The sequence below is a fragment of the Salvelinus namaycush genome, chromosome 1, assembly GCF_016432855.1.
Source record: "Salvelinus namaycush isolate Seneca chromosome 1, SaNama_1.0, whole genome shotgun sequence".
Taxonomy (NCBI): domain Eukaryota; kingdom Metazoa; phylum Chordata; class Actinopteri; order Salmoniformes; family Salmonidae; genus Salvelinus; species Salvelinus namaycush.
In genome coordinates, this window is record NC_052307.1 from 19,465,167 (window position 1) to 19,488,738 (window position 23,572).

The window sequence follows — 23,572 nt, forward strand, 5'->3', positions numbered from 1 at the left end:
AATCATAAGGTAATTAGTCATTTCCATTCAAATGTCATTTTTCTCTCAAATAAAAGTTAGCGTTTCTCAGATAAGGCTGGCTGTACATCTTGTTCTCCTGCAGAACTAGCCATTTGAACAAACTACTTAAGTGTTGACGCTTTACAAAAACGGTTGACTTTGCATCTTTACTACAGTATATCTAAAAAGGATACGCTTTCCAAAAACGGTTGACGTTGCATCTTTACTACAGTATATCTAAAAAGGATAGGCACTTTGTATTAAACATTGGAAGCAGAGAGTATGTAAGAAACAGACCTGAAATTATGACAAACTGCAAGCAATTTACATAAACAAAGTGGTTTTTACATCATACAAAAAATGCAGACAGTGAAAAGATAACATCTACAATAGTTTTATATAAAACAAATAACATTTCATTTCCATTCCTAATTTCTCTCTAGTAGTGGTAGTGAAGTTTGATGGTTAAACAGCAGCAAATCAACAATCATTGTCTGGAATGACAGCATCGATCCCTCTGCTCTATCAGGCTGTATCTTCTGACAGGAAGGGAATGCCATATAATGGATTGGGCTACTGTAAATCCCTTTATATTATCGAATGGTAAGAGCCCCAAAGCAAAGCAATAGCTGTTTGGGATATTTTCCAGTGTGTTTCTTAGGGAAGTTTCAATAAGTATTTCCTAATCATGTGTTATTACACGTGCTTAACAGTGTCTAGGTATTGTAATGGGATTTTCCATTGAGCCGATCACTCTGCTCATCGCAGAGACAGCAAAGAGGGCTGCTGCTCACCCATCTCTACTGTGTGTACCTGTAGGAGGGTTTCTTATGCCACTATCTGGGCCACTATCAAGACTGAAAAATAATTACATTTGATAAAGAAGCAAAGCAAAAGTACCCTCAATGAAAAATGCCATTGTCTTCAGTGCATAAGACACTTTACAGTTGGTCAGATCCAACTGAATTACCAACAATTCACCGAATCCACATCCACTTTCATGTTCATCCAGGTCCTAAAAATGCTGCTGCTTTGTTCACATTCAAATGAATTCCAACCCTCCATGATTTATTTCCCATAATTAGCTTATCATACAGCAACAGTGTAAACTAAAGCCTTCAAAAAAGATGATAAAACTCATCACGATTCCTCAAAATGCATTAAAAACATCTATTCAAAGCCATGCTAGCACCATTCATCGTCCTCTGCCTCGCGATAGTACCTGGGTGGCCTGGCACCAGAGCCAGAGCCCAGGCTGGCGTTGCCATTACCACCGAAGGTAAAGTGGTATCCGTTGGGCACCACACGTCTCTGCTGGGGTGGCGGAGGCAGGTGGAGGGCCCCCGGCCTCATTTGAGGACGTGGAGTCCGAGGGGAGCGTGCTCTGGCAGCATAAGGGCTCAGCAGCTCATCCCGGAGGTTGCAGTACGGGCTACCCTGGCCCTGGGAGTCATTGTGACTGTAGCCCAGGAAGGGCTCAGAGCTGATGCGGGTGATGGGGGAGGGGATGTGATAGGTGCCACTATGCAGCAGGGCGTTGTGCTCAGACAGCCCACGGCTCAGCCGGCCAGGACTCAGGGTGGGCAGGCCGCTGCCACACTGGGCAGACACAAAGTGCACAGGGGAGGAGTTTGCGGTCTTGAACGTCACCCCGGGGCGGGGGGTCAGGGGGGTCTGTGGGAGCTGCCTGCGTCCACGGCTAGGTGTGATAGCCCCTGAGGTCAACATCACTGGGCTGCCTCTAACCGAACCACTACCCTAGATGAAAATTGGACAAATCAATTTGAAACAATAAAAAAGATGAGACCGCACAGGAGAGGAGGTGACAGGGGGACAGGGTCACCAGAACGAAGGGAAGAGGAGAGATGGTGAGGAGAGAGAGCATAGTGGGAAAGGACAGACAAAACAACCAGGAAGGCCAGAGAGATGAAAGGACAGGACAGTCATTGATGGGAGGAAAAAGATAGGAGAAGACAGACAAAATGGACAGAAAATGGTGAAGAAGAAGAAGAGTGGAAAGAGAATTGAAAGGCCATGAGTGGTTGCACTAAAGGGCAGAAAGAAGAGAAAGTTGAGTTTCAGTGGAGACAGAAACAGAGAGCAGACAGATCATCACTAAGAACGTTGCACACAATATACACTGTGCTGTACTAAATCAGACAGACATAAACTTACTGATAATGTCTAGTGTGTGTATTATTCATTGCATACCCTGATTCCTTTCCATGCCCTGTCCATATCATACCATGCCCCACGCTGCCAGACCCATACTCTTTCCTGCCCTGCCCATATCCTATCCTACCCTGTCCATGCCCTCCCACCTGCTTGTTGATGCTGGGTTCCTGCACCTCGCTGGGGGAGGTGGCACAGCTGGTGGTGGCAGACTTGGTGGTGTGGCAGTGTTCCCTGCTGCTGTAGCGATTGCAAGAGTAGTAGCGCTGCTTCTCCCCCGCCGTCGAGTGGTTCTTCCTCTCATGGGAGCGGCCGCGGTCCTGCACTCTGTCTCTAGACGAGGGCTCTGCAGCCGGGTCTCCTGGTGCACCTTAGTGGAAATACAAACCAGGGTTAATGTTAGGCCAGGGTTAAGATTGAACCGGGATGTTGACATGAAGCTAGAGTTAGGGTTGAAGTTGTGGTTGAGACTAGGGTTAGGCTTGGATGTGGGTTGGATGTGGTCAAACCTAGCCCAATCCTAATCTTAGCATTACCCCAATCTTGGCCTAATCCTAACTCCAACCCTAGCCTATGTTCAATCCTGGCCTCAACCTAACCCAACCCTAAACCCTCTCCACCTCTGAATTCCCAATTCAACAGCTGATTGCACCCATTCTTTACCTCACTCTGAAACAGAAGATTCTTAAACGCGTACAAAGGACAGACTACTAGCAGGCTTTTCTTCCCTAAAAATGATCCTCTCCTCAGCATTGCCCTGCTGAGACAAGAGGTGCCCATAAATTAGCAGGTCATTGGGTAGCCTTTGGTCTGTCAGTCCCTTTTATCTGTGTAATAAAGATCAGCTGCAGAGCTCCACTGTAACACCCAGGCCTGAACGATGCCTCCATTGAGCATTGTGCTGATCTCTATAACAGATGAACCCCAGCCAGCTGGGTTGTGGTCTGCTTCTCACACTCTTACTGGATGGAAGGCAGTGAGGCAGCGAGGCAGTGAGACCGTAAGGCAGCGAGGCAGCAAGGAAGAGAGGCAGTAAGGCAGCGAGACAGTGAGGAAGAGAGGCAGTAAGGCAGTGAGGAAGAGAGGCAGCAAGGCAGTGAGGAAGAGAGGCAGCAAGGCAGTGAGGAAGAGAGGCAGTGAGGAAGAGAGGCAGTGAGGAAGAGAGGCAGTGAGGAAGAGAGGAAAAGAGGCCGTGAGGCAGTGAGGAAGAGAGGCAGTACGGCAGTGAGGAAGAGAGGCAGAGAGTGCTATACATTCTAGTAACACTGGGGGAACAGTGGGCTGCAGTTCTTTATGGTTAAATGCCCACATGTTGTAATCAAGGTATTGGCATCATTCATATAACATATAACACCCTGTAACACCCTGTAACTTCAATGACAAAGAGATCCCTGTAATTGCACATTAAAAACATGATGTGTTTATAGCGTGTGTCTGTGCACTAACCAATGGTGCTTGGCGTCCTGTCCAGTGACCGCTGCTTCTTGTCCCTCTCTCGGTGGTGGTGGCAGCGGTGGTGGTGGTGGTGATGGTGAGGCCTTTCTTGGGTGCTGGGCCTCTCCAGGGTGTATTCATGCAGGTTCACCTCCTGGGGGCGCTGGGGGGCGTGGGTGGACGCAGAGCGTTTCATTGGGCTGCAGTCAGGAACTGGCTGTGTGGGACCAATAGGAATAGGTGGGGATCACTGACTTGTCCATGATGAATAGGGATCACTGACTAGTCCATCAGGAATAGGGATCACTGACTAGTCCATGAGGAATAAGGATCACTGACTAGTCCATAAGGAATAGGGATTAAAATGAGCCCGTCCTCCTATAGCTTGTCCCACCAGCCTCCGCTGGTGTATTCTACAGCTCTCTGACTCCATTGTGAAACACCATTTCCACCTAGTGGAGATACATCTGTCCTGCAGAGCCTTGCTGCAAAAGATACTACTCACATTTTCACTGTCCTCAAAAACATAGCAGCCTACCAAGATTGTTGTTGGTAAAATCATAGACACGACTACCAATTTCCCTAAGTCTTAGATGCCTGCTTGAGGAAAAGAGCATTAAAGAGGAAACTGAAGAAGTTTCCACCTGTAGCAGCAGACCATTCTCTCTCCAAAACAGCTCCATCAGATCACTAGTTTACTACTGACAAACTCCATGGGCTTGGTATCTAAGAGCAGGTTGGCATCAGCAGCTGTGTTTTAATTAGTGTTGTACAGTCCCCACCGAAGGATCAAAGGAAGAGTCTCCTCGACGAGACACTGTACCTGGCTAGACCTTTGATTTACAGTTTTACAGTGAGCTTAACTCTCATCCTAAAATCACACAGTATATCCCCCACATTGTATATGATAGAACACACATGTATACTGGGTTGTTAATGTCCTACCTAGTGTCAAACACTGACATACTGTACAATCATATGCTTGCAGAACCTACCATTTTACACACCTGTGCGGCCAGTTAATACTAAATAGAATCTAGTTTAACACATACTAGTACATTGGGATCAACAAACAAAGTAGAGGAGGTGCAGAGGAGATAATGAGGGAGAGGAGACAGGGCTACGTACTGCCAACAGGGTCCCCGGGGAGTGGCGCGACTTGCTCCTCTGTCACACAGCACAGGTGGAGGAGGAGGAAGAGGTGAGGTCCATGGGAAAGCATCAGGCCAGAGAGACCGGAGACAATAGGAGGGTAGACGGAGAGAGGTGACATTGAACAGTTAGGAGAAGAATAAAGGAGAAGCAGCAGGAAAATGACAGGTGTCTTAACATGCTTATTAAAAATAAATGATCCGCTTGTAAATATGACATCATTACGTTTAAATGGCCACTGAGGGAATTTGGTTTTCAGTATGCTCTTTTTAAAGGAAGGTGATATCTCATTGTGTGTTTCAGCACCTGGCAATAAGACAGAATTACCCATTCCAAGCAGACAGAACTCCCCCATGTCTTTATGTCTTTTGATACTCAATAACCCCTTGACCATTAATAGTAAGATATCCTAGAAAACATATCTGTCTCTTTAGCTTTTGTTCTTGTGAGCCAAGCTACTGACCTGGCAGAGAGCCAGGTGGGGCAAGTCTATCGGCCAGAGCTGCCTCTAGGGAATCAAAAGGGTTTCATACATATTAAAAGGTGCTGAAACCACTAAATCAACAAGTACAGCCTCTTATCATCCAGCACTCCAGTTTAAAAGGATTTGGGCTTAGCTTCTCACTGGGCTTCTTTGAAAATGAAACAAGGGGCATTTTCCCTCTTCAAGAGGCTTCATGTGAGGGTTCATGTCTGCCCTGGGTGTCACATGTCACTAGTGTACAAAGAGGATGTTGAGGAGGTGGAGGCATGCTGGGAGATTTACGGCCCTGATTGTGCTGGCATCGCCAGGGAGAGGGAAATGAGGCATTGCCCCAAAAAGGAAGGGGAAAAATGTAATTAAGCGATGGAAAACCAAGCCGGAGACAGAGGTAAATCCATCATCTGTTTCAGGGTAGAGTTCAGGGTACATGCCTCCCCATTTCACTCTAACAATAGCAAGCCATCTCAGAAAGGCCATCTCTAATTGTATTGTTGAAGGATTTCCTGCCCTTAGAAGAGGTGAGAAAAATTACACAACAGGTCACGAGGCAATCCTCTTCTCCTCTCATCCCATTTATCCCTCTTTACACTCTCTATCCTATAGTAACATGATTACTCTCTTCCTCCCTGAACGCATGAGGGATCACCCCTCTCATTTTCTACACCCATCCATTTTGAGCCACTATAATCAGTTGGCAGCAGAGGAAAAACGATACGGGACAAATAGTTGGCGGTCTGCCAGACTCTAATCAAATACTCCAGGACTTCTTCTGTGCACTAAAAGTAGGATCAACACACATCCATTCTAACCTGAAAGGAATGCACTTAAACACAACAATCGATTAACATCAATATCACTCAGGAAATGAGGAGCTGATTATATTTCTTGGGACGAATTGAAGGATACATTTTTTCCCCAGCAGTTATACTGCAGTAATATCGAATGTAATTCAACCCCCCCATAGAGATGGCCACCTGACCATAGTAATCTACCCCCAGTATAGCCAATGAGAAACACCATGCAACCATGCTTTCCCTAAGAGAGTTTAGTTATGGCATGGAGCATCTGCTGTGCTTCACAAATGATGTGTGTGTGTGTTAGGGTGTGTCTGTACCTGCAGCTCTGCGTTGAGGCGGGGCATGGACACAGCTCTTCCCTGGCTCTCCAGTCCAGACCCAGGACCAGGCACTGTACTGCAACTGGTGTCCATCTTCCTCATCTCCACTGACTCCTGAGGGACATAACACACACATACGAACACATACACGAATGCACGCATGCACACACACAAATAAGTGCTTGCACAGAGATAAGTACATCCAGTCAAGTAAAGTACTGTGAACAGATACATCAGGAGAGAAAATGCAGGTAGCAGGCCATGATGTTCATGTGTGTGTAACAAAGCAGTGGGCAGTCTGGCCTGGCTACAGTACCTGGGGGATGGTTAGGTTTGGGACATCCTCAGACTGGCCCACTTGGACAGGTGTCTTATTCCTGGGTCTGTGGACCTCTCTAGACTTCTCTGACACCCAGGAGGATGATCCTTTCATGGTGCCGTCATGGCCTGGCCTGAATTATTAGACATTAACAGATGAAGATGTTATTGTCATTCTATTATTATTTCATCTTTTTGCCAGGATAGTCCACTCCACTCAGTTACATTTGCCACTGTTTTCCAGGAAGTCATAGAACTATCATCTGATTGTTTTAAAGTTAAAAGCTTTACAATTATAAAGTATTATAGTGTTTATCCCAAGACAAGAGAGACATGGCCACTGGCTGTATGTTAGTGAACTCACAGTGTGCCTCCGTTGTTGAGCAGGGTGGAACTGGGTGTAGGTAGGGCCTGAGACTGAGGCTGAGGCAGTAGCTCACAGGGAGGCTCCACGTTGGTCATGGCCTTCTCCTTCACTTTTTCCTGCTTGTGAGTCAGGGGCAGCATTGGTTTATACAGAGCCCTAACCTTCCCCTGTGGATGAAAGACGGCAAGATGCTGATATACTGAACATACTGCACAATATTGATCCAGGTCTCTACCTTCAGAATATAATCAATCAAAACTTGAATCCGCATATTGGTTTTGGCAGGACATTTTCATGGGGGGGAATTTGTGACTCTCGTGTGTGTGTGTGTGTGTGTGTGTGTGTGTGTGTGTGTGTGTGTGTGTGTGTGTGTGCGCGCGCTACCTGGGAGCCAGTAGCATTCTGTTGCTGCTGCTGCTGTTGCTGTTCCTTGAGCCTCTTGGCTCGGTTCTGCTTGTAGTAGTCAAAGATCATCAGGGCTGCATACACCTTCCCAACAGTAAGCTCATTGGCTGAAAGAGAGACAGAAAGGAGTGGGTGAGGAAAACTGCTTTCTCATCCATCTCTATTGGTCTCATCCAAACCCTTTGATGCCACTTAATCTCCAATACAATTCAGTCAAGCCAAAGGTATCACTTGTAACAAAGAGTGATTTAGCTGTTTGAAGAAATTTGGTGCATGCCAGGCTTGAGAGAAGGAGCATCTGTCTAGAATATCATTGTTCTCAGATGAGATACTTAGATCCTGCCACAAGATGTCAGTGGAGACAAAGCCAACGACTAGAATCTTAACTGATGACAAAGTAAGAGCAAGGGTTCTGGTTGTTATGGCAATCTATGTGTAATATTGTTTCAGAGTGAGGAGTCTGGGGCTTGCCACTTTAAGATGTAGCATGAAAAGATACACTCCAAGTATCCTTTTTGTAAAGATGAAATATATCAGTGACAAGGTTCCGAGAGGACTGCCTTGCAGATGTGCTTACGTTTGTGTGGTGTCACCAACAGATCCATAGTCTTCTGTGAGAGGCTTGGCCAAATCTGTGAGAGCTCTTTCTTCAGTTCAGCATCAGAGAGACGCTGGGCAACCATCCCTGAGGAGAAGATCACAAGAGAAAATAGAATCTTCTAGCATCAAATACACACAATGATCTAATTCAAGAAGTACAGCATCAAGCAACAAAGACAGGAAAGTAAACATGAGTTTTTAGAGTCTTTGTGGAGGTGAAGCAGACAGAGAATAAAGAATAGCTCATTAAAAGCGGCAGTGCAGTGAAGCTAGAGAAAAGCATAATGTACTGTGCCATCCTTCACTCTGCAGGCCCTAAACACAAAGCCCACCACAGAGTAGGCTAATGAGACCAAATGGGACCCAAATCTACTAATGCAAACCCCTCTGTAAGCAACAAACAAGCATCATTTGCACCTGCTACACATCCAGGGGACATAACGTCTGTCTGTCTGTCTGTCTGTCTGTCTGTCTGTCTGTCTGTCTGTCTGTCTGTCTGTCTGTCTGTCTGTCTGTGAAGACAACAAGCTACATTTAACATTTACAACTCATGTTTTTTGCTTGAGTTAGAATGCATTGCCTCTTTTATTTTTATTTCACATTTATTTAACCAGGTAGGACAGTTGAGAACAAGTTCTCATTTACAACTGCGACCTGGCCAAGATAAAGCAAAGCAGTGCAACAAAAACAACAACACAGAGTTACACATAAACAAACGTACAGTCAATAACACAATATAAAAAAATCTATGTACAGTGTGTGCAAATGTAGAAGATTAGGGAGGTAAAGCAATAAATAGGCCATAGAGGAGAAATAATTACAATTTAGCGTTAACACTGGAGTGATAGATGTGCAGATGATGATGTGCAAGTAGAGATACTGGGGTGCAAAAGAGCAAAAAGATAAATAGCAATATGGGGATGAGGTAGTTGGGTGTGCTATTTACAGATTGGCTGTGTAAAGGTACAGTGATCGGTAAGCTGTTCTGACAGGTGATGCTTAAAGTTAGAGAGGGAGATATAAGCCTCCAGCTTTAGTGATTTTTGCAATTCGTTCCAGTCATTGGCAGCAGAGAACTGGAAGGAAAGGCGGCCAAAGGAGGAGGTGTTGGCTTTGGGGATGACCAGTGAACTATACCTGCTGGAGCGTGTGCTACGGGTGGATGTTGTTATCGTGACCAGTGAGCTGAGATAAGGTGGGGCTTTACCAGCAAAGACTTATAGATGACCTGAATCCAGTGGGTTTGGCGACGAATATGTAGCGAGGGCCAGCCGAGGAGAGCATACAGGTCGCAGTGGTGGGTAGTATATGGGGCTTTGGTGGCAAAACAGATGGCACTGTGATAGACTACATCCAGTTTGCTGAGTAAAGTGTTGGAGGCTATTTTGTAAATGACATCGCCGAAGTCAAGGATCGGTAGGATAGTCAGTTTTACGAGGGTATGTTTGGCAGCATGAGTGAAGGAGGCTTTGTTTGCGAAATAGGAAGCCGATTCTAGATTCAATTTTTGATTGGAGATGCTTAATGTGAGTCTGGAAGGAGAGTTTACAGTCTAACCAGACACCTAGGTACAGTATTTGTAGTTGTCCACATATTCTAAGTCAGAACCGTCCAGAGTAGTGATGCTAGTCGGGCGGGCGGGTGCGGGAAGCAATAGGTTGAAGAGGATGCATTTAGTTTTACTAGCATTTTAAAGCTGTTGGAGGCCACGGAAAGAGTGTTGTATGGCATTGAAGCTCGTTTGGAGGTTTGTTAACACAGTGTCCAAAGAAGGGCCAGATGTATACAAAATGGTGTCGTCTGCGTAGAGGTGGATCATAGAATCACCAGCAGCAAGAGCGACATCATTGATATATACAGAGAAAAGAGTCGGCCCGAGAATTGCACCCTGTGGCACACCTATAGAGACTGCCAGAGGTCCGGACAACAGGTCCTCCGATTTGACACACTGAACTCTGTCTGAGAAGTAGTTGGTGAACCAGGCGAGGCAGTCATTTGAGAAACCAAGGCTGTTGAGTCTGCCGATAAGAATGTGGTGATTGACAGAGTCGAAATCCTTGGCCAGGTCGATGAAGATGGCTGCAAAGTACTGTCTTTTATCGATGGCGGTTATGATATCATTTAGGACCTTGAGCGTGGCTGAGGTGCACCCATGACCAGCTCGGAAACCAGATTGCACAGTAGAGAAGGTACGATGGGATTCGAAATGGTCGGTGATCTGTTTGTTAACTTGGCTTTCGAAGATTTTAGAAAGGCAGGGCAGGATGGATATAGGTCTATAACAGTTTGGGTCTAGAGTGTCTCCCCATTTGAAGAGGGGAGATGACCCTGGCATCTTTCCAATCTTTGGAGATCTCAGATGATACGAAAGAGAGGTTGAACAGGCTAGTAATAGGGGTTGCAACAATTTCGGCTGATCATTTTAGAAAGAGAGGGTCCAGATTGTCTAGCCCAGATGATTTGTAGGGATCTAATCAAGTTGGCCTCATTAAAAGTGAAGGATAGATTCCAGAGGCACAGTATGCACTGCTCCTATCATGTATCACACATTCCAAGAGTGTGTTGGGCAGTGGAATTTTAGCAGACACCCAGCAGCTGACAGGGCAGGGATAGGGAGGGAGAAAAGAGAGGGGTGAGTGGACATGCAAGAGGGGGCACAGGATAGGGAGGGAAAGGGAACAGAGGAGGGGGACAGGGAGGAGGGAGAGAGAGGGGGCGGGGGGGACAGGGGAAGGGGGAGGGGGGCAGAGGATAGGGAGAGAGAGGGGACAGGGGAGAAGGGAAGAGAAGGGACAGGGGAGAAGGGAGGAGAATAGGGAAAGAAAGGGGACAGGGGAGAGTGCAGAGAACAGGGAAAGATAGGGGACAGAGCTGTCTGACCTGAGGCCAGTTTGATCTCCAGGGCCGTCCGGATCAGGGCCATGAGTGTAGAGGTGAAGTGGACTGTGTTGTCATCGGCGATGGGCATGTTCATCTTGACTAGCCGCTGGAGAGAGTGTGTGGACGGAGGGGAAGGTTAGAACACACTTTTACTGTTAACACTTCAGCCAGACCATTGGCCAATCAAGAGAAACCAGACTGTGTGCTGCTGGTAATATTCACAGAGGACTCATGTAGAGTATATTGAGTGCTTTACCATGCTTTTATTTCAACAATACAATAAGTTGTGATTGTTTGTTCTTCAGATTTGGTCTTGTAAATGAATCATATGGAAGGTTTTAGGATTTGGTCGGGATAATTTAACTACAGCACACAAAACGTTTTCTCAACTAGTACAACAAGGAGACAAACTAAACATTGACATTCACTGCTATTGGCTACAGTATGCACTATGCTGCAGGTCAAAGTGCACCGGTGCAAGACTGACATTGATCAAAATAATGGTGAGAAAAGGCATGTACGCATAACCATGGAAGTGCCTCAAAGATCTCAGGAGCTCGACTCTGTGGTTGCCTCCTAACAATCATAAAAAGAATCAGTCCTGCTCAAGTCAATAACATCTTGAGGACTAAGACCTAGCATCTACAGAAAAATCACGTGTCACACACAAAATAACCTGAACTGCTTATCAAAGGGATGATAACTACACCACTACATGCACACATAGTACTATGTTTGATATTTAAGCTATTGTGGTAGAGTTGAGCTCCCCTGAACACAAAAAGCATTCACCTACTATCAGAGGCAGTGCAAAAGTAAGGCTGACCAAAGTCAGAATGAGAGAGGAGAGGAGGGGAGGGGTGAGACAAACACACCTACCCACACATGGGAACACGCATCGATAGAGAGAAAGTAGAGATGAAAGACAGGATGAGAGCGAATGAGACAGAAACAGAGGGAGTAAAACACACAGAAGCCACACACACTGGCAAGACAAAAACCCTCAGTAGGCACACAACTCAGGGGATAGACTAAAATAAGGTAAGGGAGAGGGAGAGCAATACTAAACCCCTTTCAAATAAGACTGTATATTGATTGATACATGATTGAAATTGTCTGGGGACAGTGCTCGATTGGTCTAATATTACTTTTTGTATGCATTGTAAAATAACATATACAGATTATTCCAATTATTAATCTGTGCATGTCTGCTGTGTTGGATGTATTAAATGACAGGGAATGGATTATATGAAATCTAATGATGTATTTATTATCCATATTTTCAGAGTTTAACACCTACTAATGTAAATGTAACAAAATGCTTAGTAACAAGCGTTCACATAGTGTTGATACTGTATGTATCTCATGGTCTACTGTTTCTCTCTGCCTTTAGTGGACATCACCACACCAGCTGAGCTTGCTCCAAAGAAAGTAGCTATGCCCAAAGAAAGAGGGGGAGGGAGGTGGGGGGCTACACCAAAAAGATCAGAGCGCTAGCAAAACAAACAAAAGAAACAAGAGAACACTGCAGAGCACAGAGATTGGCAGGAGGTTAAGCCAACGGGAAGACAGGTCAAGCAGAGGGCGTGGCTACCTTGTAGGCGACTCTTGGCGGACATTTCTTTCCCAAACCTAAGGGTGGGGACATGTGGAGGAGAATCTGATACATATCGAGGTACTTGATACGGCCACTTCACAGAGTAGGAAACAAAAACAAAAAAACAAATATAGAAGAATAGGGAAGTTAGAGAAGGAGGATAGGAACACAAAGGAAAAAATAAATACAAAATTAACCAAAAGGAAAAAACAAAAAACAGAAATCTGTGTTATTTAGATTTCCAGTAGTGACATGGAGATGGATGCCATCTTTGGCCACGGTGGACCAGGGATGCATCAGTGCGGTGGTAAACTCAGCTCAGGAAGAAGTGAGCTGCTCAGATCCCTGAGGGGAGACATGGAATGGAAGAGTGAGTCTGTAGTGAGAAGCAGAACACACAGGATGCTAATGGGGAGAGAATGACAGCATCGTACGTAGTGAGGATGTCTGCTTCCGCATGCTGAGAGACATCCAGGGGGGAGGGGGTTCACCAAGAGCACGGAAACAAAGGTATCAATGCCAGAATTAATTAAAGCCTTCTCTTCTCTTTACAACGTTTACGTCTAGGATCCCAAAAACACATTACAGTATGTAAATATGTTGATCCAATTCAGATGTTTTCAAGATCTGAATCAAATGATCAATTTGGGACAAAATATCAGTGATTAATGTTTAATCTAACTGTACATAGATAGGAGACGGACCAGGTACAGACCAGAATGTCTGTACCTCGACCTTTACCTCACTTTATACCTCGACCTACCATATAGAAAGTAGGCATTGCGTAGGGATTCCAATGTCAGGCAAAGTTGGGGCTTTGAAAGCTTTGTTTCCTGTCCGGCGTCATTAACCAAAGCCAGTCAGTCTAGAAGGGCAGGTGCTAGTGTGTAGGCGAGTCATTGGTGCACAGCCATTCAGTTTCGTCTCTTGGCATAGGAACACAAAGCACCCTTGTGGAGGAAATGTTCTGGGGTTGCTAACCTTGTACGCTACCCTATTAGGGCAGTTCTTCCCTAAGCCAAGGGGGGGCGAGATAATTCGTAACAAGTTGTACATATCGTTATAGCGAATCCGTCCGCTGCAAAAAGAACAAGCAGATATATAGAAACAACAACTTCAGGACAGCTTCAAGAGAACAATGATAATCAGAGGGCTGACTGCGTACTAGGAGGTATGCTATCATACGATCTACATAGAGGATTGTCAGAAAGTCACAAAGTGTCAGGCAGTGTCAGTCAGTCCCCTCCATACTAGTAGCAGTAATACTAGATTCCACTCTGACTGGGTGAGATACAGTAGGAGCCCCAGCCAGCCAAATGGAGGGAGGGAAAGAGAAACACATACCAGGCAGCAGGGTCGTACTCAGCCCAAACACGGATGAACTCATCCAGATGATGAGGCCCCAGTATAGAAGAGTCTCGAGTCAGGTATTCAAAGTTATCCATGATCACAGCCACAAACAGATTAAGCATCTGGAAGAGAGGTTTAACAAGGATTTATAGGAATAGACACAGTATGACAACAAAATAGACAGCTAAATAGTTTTGCATAACATGAGGTCAAATCAAATCTTTTTTTGTATTTAAATAGTTTTGCATAACATTAGGTAACTACTAATCCTACGTTTCAGACCATTGCCTAAAGTTAACATCACTTATTACCAGACTGCACATCAGTGGAGGCTGCTGAGGGAAGGACGGCTCATAATAATGGCTGGAACTGAGTAAATGGAAACCATGTGTTTGATACCATTTCACGTCAGTCATTACCATGAGCACGTCCTCCCCAATGAAGGTGCCACCAACCTCCTGTGCTGCACATCAACACAAATCTAACGGTTATGTGTGTATGTTGGATGACATCAGTACTAACCAGGAAAGAGCAGAGGAAGATGAAGGACACAAAGTAGAAATAGGCAAAGTCGCTGCCACACTCCTTCCCCAGGTTGCCTGACCTCTCATCACAGGCTCTGTGACTCAAACACGACAGCATGATCTCATGCCACGCCTCCCCTGTGGCACTCCTGGAGAACACAGGGGTGGACAGACAGACGGACAGACGGACAATGGACAGACAATGGACAGACAATGGACAGACAGAAATAGTGACATACAGCAACAACAAAAAAGATACATTTTGAGTAATTTGGGATATGTTCACAGTGTACTAAAACATGTTCCCAGTTCCTGTTCCAACTATGGTGGAGGATCCTTCAGGAGGAGGGGAGGGGAGGGGAGGGGAGGGGAGTGGAGGGGAGGGGAGGGGAGGGGAGGGGAGGGGAGGGGGAGAGAAACAGGGACAGGGTCATTTAATAATGTATATACCTGAACAGTAGCATGAGAGCCTGAAGAAAAGTGCGGAAGTTGTTGTGGTGAGTGATGGATGTGTCCTCGTTGAGCTCAATGTTTCCGAACACCTGGAAAAGTAAGGGATCGATTATACCCACAGATCATGACAGTAAATGCCTTACATTGTATAACAATGTTCTTATTCAATAAAAAACACAATCTCACACCATTAGTCTGTAGGCATGTATAATCAAATTATTTTGAGGAAACATTTAAGGAGATAATGGAAGCAGCACCCACCTGCATACCGATGATGGCATAGATGAAGAACAGCATTGCTATCAGAAGGCAAACATAGGGCAGGGCCTGGAAGTAGAGGATTCTTTAGGCTTGAGTGGGTGGGATCATTAGGCCCATGGCAGTGGGTGAGGTGTGTATGTGTGTGTGGGTGTGTGTCTGTTTGTCTTTGTGTGCAGGTGTTTGTGTGTGTGTCACCTTAAAGGACTGGACGAAGGTCCACAACAGGATACGGATGGTGTAGCCTTGCCTCAGTAGTTTGATGAGACGAGCTGCTCTGAACAGCCTCAGAAAACTCAGGTTCAAAAGCCGATCCTGTGGGGCCGGGGGACAAAAACCTTACAGCCCATTCACTGGAGGCATTCAAAACATGACCCCAGATCACTACATAACGACAATAATGCAGATAAATAACATGATTGTATTTGGTTGGTCCAGTTTCAGCTTGCTGACGGAGGCCAAACAATGCAGCCACACAGATCAGTACACACAGTGCTGTAGATAATGTAAAGACTGGAAGGAGAAAAAGCAATAGGACAGGAGGAGTAGTCATTCACCCAGTGGTGGAAAAAGTACCCAAATGTCATTCTTGAGTAAAAGTAAAGATACCTTCATAGAAAATGACTCAAGTAAAAGAGAAAGTCACCCAGTAAAATACTACTTGAGTAAAAGTCTAAAAGTATTTGGTTTTAAATATACTTAAGAATCAAAAGTAAATGTAATCGCTAAAATATACTTAAGTATTGAAAGTAAAAGTATAAATCATTTAAAATTCCCTATATTAAGCAAACCAGACGGCCACATTGTCTAGTTTTTTTTTATTTACGGATAGCCAGGGGAACACTCCACTCCAACACTCAGACATCATGCATAAGTGTTTAGTGAGTCCACCAGATCACCAGATCAGAGGCATTAGCGATGACCAGGGATGTTCTCTTGATAAGTGCATGAATTTGTCCATTTTCCTGTCCTGCTAAGCATTCAAAATGTAACGAGTACTTTTGGGTTTCAGGATAAATGTATAGAGTAAAAAGTACATAATTTTCTTTAGGAATGTAGTTAAAGTAAAAGTTGTCAAAAATATAAATAGTAAAGTACAGATACCCCAAAAAACGACTTAAGTAGTACTTTAAAGTATTTTTACACCACTGCACTCACCGTTGTCTATAAGAGCAGTTGTTTAGTCGTAGCAGATGGTGGACACATCAGTGAAGACATTCAACAAGAGGACAATGCAGAAAGGACGACAGGGAGAGGGTGAGAGGGAGAGAAAGAAAGACAGAGAGAAACAAGGAAAAGAGAGAAAAATAGAAACAGTAATGACAAAGCCTGTAAGCTCAAAACACACACTTAAATCAGTCAGAGCATTGGACAATGATACAGATACTGTAGGATACTGGACAGATAAAGATATTGTATCACCACAGTAGGAGAACATTAAAAAGTACTACAGGGACTGACAGAAACATGTTGAATGACTCACATAGAATTGCTCATAATATGACTAGGAGATGGTAATGATACACACAAATCCCATTCCCTGTTGCACTCAGCTGAACTGCCTCACGTTCTCACTCAGAGCCCATATCAGGGTGAATAATCAATAATGTTAACATGTAGCTCTGTTCACAAACTCTTTCTCTCCTTCTCTCCCCCTCTGGGCCCGAGCAAAGCCATCTTTGCTGAGATGGCTATTCAGCACATCAGGGTTGAGCCTGTGTACATGTCAAGCCCACTCTGTTTACACAAACTGTCTATACAGCCGTATGTCTCTGCATGTCACTAAACTACCAATACTCTGCCGTATTAACTTTTTACTGCAGTGGGATAAATCAGGGCCACACAGAGTGTTTCTTGGTAGTCTTAAACAAATCTACCTCGAAACAAAAGTATACACCTCACACAAATGGTTACGAGCTTAAAAATAAGACACTATGGCAGATATAGAGTTGAAATGTATTCAATTTTGGTTTGCATCCAAATATAATACTTTATATACAACAGAGACAAAAATTTTTTTACAAAACCGTTTGACAAAACTACATGTTTATTATTTATGAAATTATGAAAAATATGAATAACATTCCACCCATGAGGCTACAAGAGGGCGATTTGGTCATTGACTGCAGGAAAGGGCTACCATGTATTGTAATGTATATAGAGGAAGGTGGAAAAAGCACATTGTGTGCTCTGCTGATTTCTTAGCTTACATTGATTTCTGTGACCACGATGTCAGTTATACTTCCCAGCACGGTCACAAAGTCAAACACGTTCCAGGCATCCTTCAGGTAGTTCTGGAACGAGAAGGGATTGAATATCACTCACAAACTCAAGGCATGCAGGGCATGAATTCAATAACCTTCAAATCATTGAAAACCTTTGCCATATTGATAGCATGCAGATAAACAGGAAGGAGGACAGTAAACCCACCAGTGGTCCGAAGGCGATGATCTTCAGAATGCACTCCAGAGAGAAGAGGGCAGTGAAGACGATGTTGAAGTGCTTCAACATGGCTTCGTAGAAGTCTGGAGCTCCATGGAACTGGTGCAGGGTGGGTGAGGGAGTGAGATTGAGAAAGAGTGTGTGAGAGAGAGAGAGAGAGAGAGAGAGAGAGAGAGAGAGAACGAGAACGAGAAACTTAATAAGCAGATAGCTACTTTACCTCCTAAAACATCAACACTGTGTGAGTAGGAGTTTTTCCTGACCACGCAATTAGACAAGGAAAAACTCCAGGCCATAGTTATATCCTACTGTATTTTTTGGTGACTGAGATGGACTGTACCAACCTTCATCATGAGCACCACAGTGTTCAGGGCGATCATGATCATAATGGCGTACTCAAACGGGGGTGACACCACAAACTTCCACATCCGGTACTGGAAGGACTGCACGTTCTCTGGCATGTAACGCGTCAGTGGCTTGGCGTTGATGGCAAAGTCAATGCAGGCCCTCTGAAAAGAATGTGACGGAAATGACATGCGTCCAATGTTCCCTTTCAAATTCACCATCCATTTCCTCATCATCATGACCATCAGCACCAATCACCAGTTGTCAATCCATCACTCTTTCAACCATTACCTTCATCAGGACCACCGAATCTGCATCATCAACTCAGAAGGAAATACCGTGAAGAAAACAACGCATATCTTACGAGAGCAAGCAGAGACTCCTGATTCTATCAGAGCCATGTGCAGAGGAGATGTCTGAATCCAGAGGATGGATACATGGCTAGCTCCTCCTGGCTGTACTCTGGCTCCAGTTAGCCGAGTCAGGTTAGGTTAGCATACAAACAGACACAGGGAGACGTATCTGTTGTGTTAGTTCAGAATAGGGACGGAGGGAGATACTGTATATCTATCTGTGGTTGCCTAATGGGGTCCTGGTAGACATGAAGTAGGGGGATAGGGGATGGCTCGCTGGGTTGGTGTCCGCCTGTGGAACCACAGATGGGGCTCCAGAATGAATTGTGGACCTGTCACACTGGCCCTCACCTGGGAGGCTGTAGTGCATCTGTTGCTACTGCAGGATCCACTGCAGCCTCACCGCCTCAACACGCACAACTGAACCCAGCATAAAAACCAGCAGCAGCAGTGAGAGAAAGACTGTACCTGCACTGAGTACTCAGCATTATGTAAGGGTGGTAACATCTAAAGAGCATAGTGAGCTTTGCACTGCACAGGGCACTGATGACCAACATGTCACAAATGGAGAAAGTATACTTGGAAGAAATATGAATTGTTATTGCTTTGCTTCAAAGTGAGTTTTCTCCCGTGCTGTACCTCATTTTTCTCCAGGCTGCACTCTGACATGGCCTTGTCCCCTTGCTCCTGGAAGGTAATGATGATCAAGGCCACAAAGATGTTGACGAAGAAGAAGGGAAAGACCACGAAGTAGACCACGTAGAAGATGGAGATCTCTATACGGTAGCCTGGACTGGGACCCTGGTCCTCTAAGGTAGCGTCCACAGAGTGCTTCAGAACACTGGAGAGGAACACAGGAACCATGCTGTCAATATATGGAACCACTCACAACAACAGTCAGCATTGGTTAAACTGCTACAACAGTCAGCATTGGTTAAACTGCTACGACAAGTTTCCTACAGTAACTAAAATATGACTAAAACCTGACTGGAAACGATTCAACTATTTAAAGTTCTATATCTAAAATTAGGGACATAGGCAATTAAAAGCCTTTGTTAAAATGTAATAGGCATGTGATTAATGTTCAACGTTACTGATACAAAGGTTCATTTTCATCTGCTGTGTTAAGATGGTCCTTACAGTAAAAATCCAGCTGAGAGAGAGAGAGCCTGGCCACTTAGCCCTCCAGGTCATGAGGACTGAGTCTTATTTAATGGACTTGGCCCATGACCTAAAGGACTCACTAGTCCATCATTTTGACATATCATTAATCACTGGATTGTTTAATAACATAGCTAATTCAATGATTTCATTGAGGAGGACAGAGGAGCTGGAATAAGAAGGAGAATAATGGACAAGCTGGAAATTGCACATAAGGCACTCTCTGGCGTGCTGACCCGACAAGCTGGCACACTTGATTTTATTTTAATCTCATTTTGTCCTCATTCGGACTAAGTCCTTAAACATTAAAATACAATTTATAATACAATCATATTTTCACATATAACACACTGTTACAAACTGACATATTGACCAGATAAATACTGAGACACTGAAAATATAGATTGGTTCCTTCATCTACCATAGTCATGCACAATCTTCCAATTTATTATATTTAAGTGGCTCTAAAGTATTGTTTGAATTTAGATATTGATAGGTTTCTGGTTTGCTCAGATAAATTATTAATTTTCTTTATTGCTCTGAATCGAAATGTTATTTTGCCTATTTCTCTTCTCTGCCGGGTGGACAATCTATTCCTAGTATTGCCTGAATGTCTGTCTCTTACCAAATGAATCCTGTTGTGAATGAAGTTTGGCCATTTAAATGATGTACATTATGAAATAAAATAAGCATGTTTTTTTTCTCAATAATCTTGTTGATTGATGACCACCCAAGAGCATTGTGCATGACTACAACAGAATAATCATATTTCTACCTTAGAACAATCCTTGCTGCTTTATTCTGGGCAATCTGCAGCCTCCTAATCTCACTTGCGGATGCATTTCCCCAACCACAGAACAGTAGTTCATCTGACTCCCAATTAATGATTGGGTTGTTTGCTTAAGAATCTTTCATGGTAAATATTTTGCATGCAGTTCTAATTATTTTCTTATATAGATGAGTTATTTGAGACAATTACAGAGACTAGCACAGCACATTCTCAGAACATATCCCCAGGGCAGGCTTCTTCACCCTCTACTGTAGAGGTCGACCGATTAGGATTTTTCAACGCCGATAACGATACCGATTATTGAAGGACCGACAAAAGCCGATACCGATTAAATCGGCCAATAATTTTTTGTAATAATGACAATTACAACAATACTGAATGAACACTTTTATTTTAACTTAATATAATACATCAATCAAATCAATTTAGCCTCAAATAAATAATGAAACATGTTCAAATTGGTTTAAATAATGCAAAAACAAAGTGTTGGAGAAGAAAGTAAAAGTGCAATATGTGCCATGTAAAAAAGCTAACGTTTAAGTTCCTTGCTCAGAACATGAGAACATATTAAAGCTGGTGGTTCCTTTTAACATAAGTCTTCAATATTCCCAGGTAAGAAGTTTTAGGTTGAGGTTATTATAGGAATTATAGGACTATTTCTCTCTATACGATTTGTATTTCATATACCTTTGACTATTGGATGTTCTTATAGGCACTTTAGTATTGCCAATGTAACAGTATAGCTTCCGTCCCTCTCCTCGCCCCTACCTGGGCTCGAACCAGGAACACATCGACAACAGCCACCCTCGAAGCATCGTTACCCATCGCTCCACAAAAGCCGCGGTCCTTGCAGAGCAAGGGGAACAACTGCTCCAAGTCTCAGAGCGAGTGACGTTTGAAATGCTATTAGCGCGCAAACCGCTAACTAGCTAGCCATTTCACATCGGTTACACCAGCCTAATCTCGGAAGTTGATAAGCTTGAAATCATAAACAGCGCAATGCTTGAAGCATTGCAAAGAGCTGCTGGCAAATGCACGAAAGTGCTGTTTGAATGAATGCTTACGAGCCTGCTGCTGCTCAGTCAGACTGCTCTATCAAATATCAAATCATAGACTTAATTATAACATAATAACACACAGAAATACGAGCCTTAGGTCATTAATATGGTCAAATCCGGAAACTATAATTTCTAAAATAAAACGTTTATTCTTTCAGTGAAATACGGAACCGTTACGTATTTTATCTAACGGATGGCATCCCTAAGTCTAAATATTGCTGTTACATTGTACAAACTTCAATGTTATGTCATAATTATGTACAATTCTGGCAAATTAATTACGGCCTTTGTTAGGAATAAATGGACTTCACACAGTTCGCAATGAGCCAGGCGGCCCAAACTGCTGCATATACCCTGACTGCTTGCACGGAACGCAAGAGAAGTGACAATTTCCCTAGTTATAAGAAATTCATGTTAGCAGGCAATATTAACTCAATATGCAGGTTTAAAAATATATACTTGTGTATTGATTTTAAATAAAGGCATTGATGTTTATGGTTAGGTACACATTGGTGCAACGACGGTGCTTTTTGCGCAAATGCGCTTGTTAAATCATCACCCATTTGTCGAAGTAGGATGTGATTCAATGATAAATTAACAGGCACCGCATCGATTATATGCAACGCAGGACAAGCTAGATAAACTAGTAATATCATCAACCATGTGTAGTTAACTAGTGATTATGTTAAGATTGATTGTTTTTTATAAGATACGTTTAATACTAGCTAGCAACTTACCTTGGCTTCTTGCTGCCCTCGCGTAACAGGTAGTCAGCCTGCCACGCAGGCTCCTCGTGGAGTGCAATGTAAGGCAGGTGGTTAGACTGTTGGACTAGTAACCGGATGGTTGCAAAAATCGGCCATTCCGATTAATCGGTCAACCTCTACTCTACTGGTCTGTCTGTCTGCCCGTCCGTCCGTCCGTCCGTTCGTCCGTGTATCTGCCTGAGAGCTACAGCACATTCTCAGAACATATCCCCAGGCCCGTTCACCCATTCTACTACCGGTCTGTCTGAGAGCAACCAGTCCACCAGAGACCTCAACTTTACAGAGCAACTCAAAAGGAACCTTGAAAGTGCACTTACTCGGGCCAGCCCTCTCCGGTGGACACAGTGAAGAGAGTGAGGAAGGCCCACAGCACATTGTCATAGTGGAACTCATACTTCTTCCACACCCGAGGCTGGGCGGCCACCTCATCCTTATCGTAGTCCAGGAAATTACCTCTGTTTAGGGGAGAGAGAGAGAGAGAGAGAAACAGGGGGAGGGGAGAGGGAGAACAACTTACTGCATACATGAACACATACACAAATATAAATACTCAGATACTATTTTGATTATAGACTGACAAAACACCATGTCCCTGTGACAAATCAATAAGATCCTCAAACAAAAACACATATTTACTGCAATCATTTTCAAAGCAGCACTGGGCTGTGCTTCTCTCTATTGGGGAAGATAATTGTACACTGGCATAGCTGCAAGCCAGAACCAGGCAGGGCTGCACCACCACAGCTGCCCTGGTGGGGGAGCCCTCCCCAGAGCTGTTACCGTTATTACATGGTTTGCTCTATCAGACTGTTGGGCCCAGTGCCTTGGAGCCAACGATGTCCATACTGTATGTCTTCTCCTGTTTCATTTCAAAATGCTACCTGCAGTCCTTCTCCAGTCCCTTGGACTCATCGGAACAGTAGAAGAACTTTCCCTTGAACAGTTGCACAGCGATGACAGCGAAGATGAACATGAAGAGCATGTAGACAATGAGGATGTTGAAGACGTTCTTCAGGGAGTTGACCACACAGTCAAACACAGCCTGAGAGAGGGCACACACACACAGAAACATGGGGCTGGATTAGATACTGTACACACTGATGATTATGTTCTGACAACAGCAGTGAATACGTGTGACTGTAGTGCAGTGTAAGTCCATACTGTACCTTCAGCTTTGGCAGGCGCTTGATGGTCTTGAGGGGCCGTAAGACTCGCAGAACTCTAAGGGACTTGATGGTGCTGATGTCCTTTCCTTTGGACCCTCTGCACAAGAAAAACACTAAGTTAGACAACAAACCTGTAAGGTCATCACTCAACTGCTAAACCCTGTGAGAAGATAGTTGTGTACAGAAACTGCTCGAACAACAATTGCATTACAAAAGAGGCAAACCACTTGTGACAGAAATCAGTAGCTTGTTGATAAATCACTGTTGGTTTTAAATGTTTCATGAATCGTAAGGCTTCGACTAATAAACAAAGTGTTTGAAGAATGCTCTCTAGAGGTCTTGACCAAACGTGACAGGAAATACTTATTAGGAGAACGGA

The 23,572-nt window shown here is 44.2% G+C and overlaps 1 pseudogene; it reads right to left on the reverse strand.

Moving 5' to 3' along the window:
• Positions 1-432: 432 nt before the first annotated feature.
• The window catches only part of LOC120050852, a 121,628-nt pseudogene continuing 98,488 nt past the window's right edge, over positions 433-23,572 (reverse strand).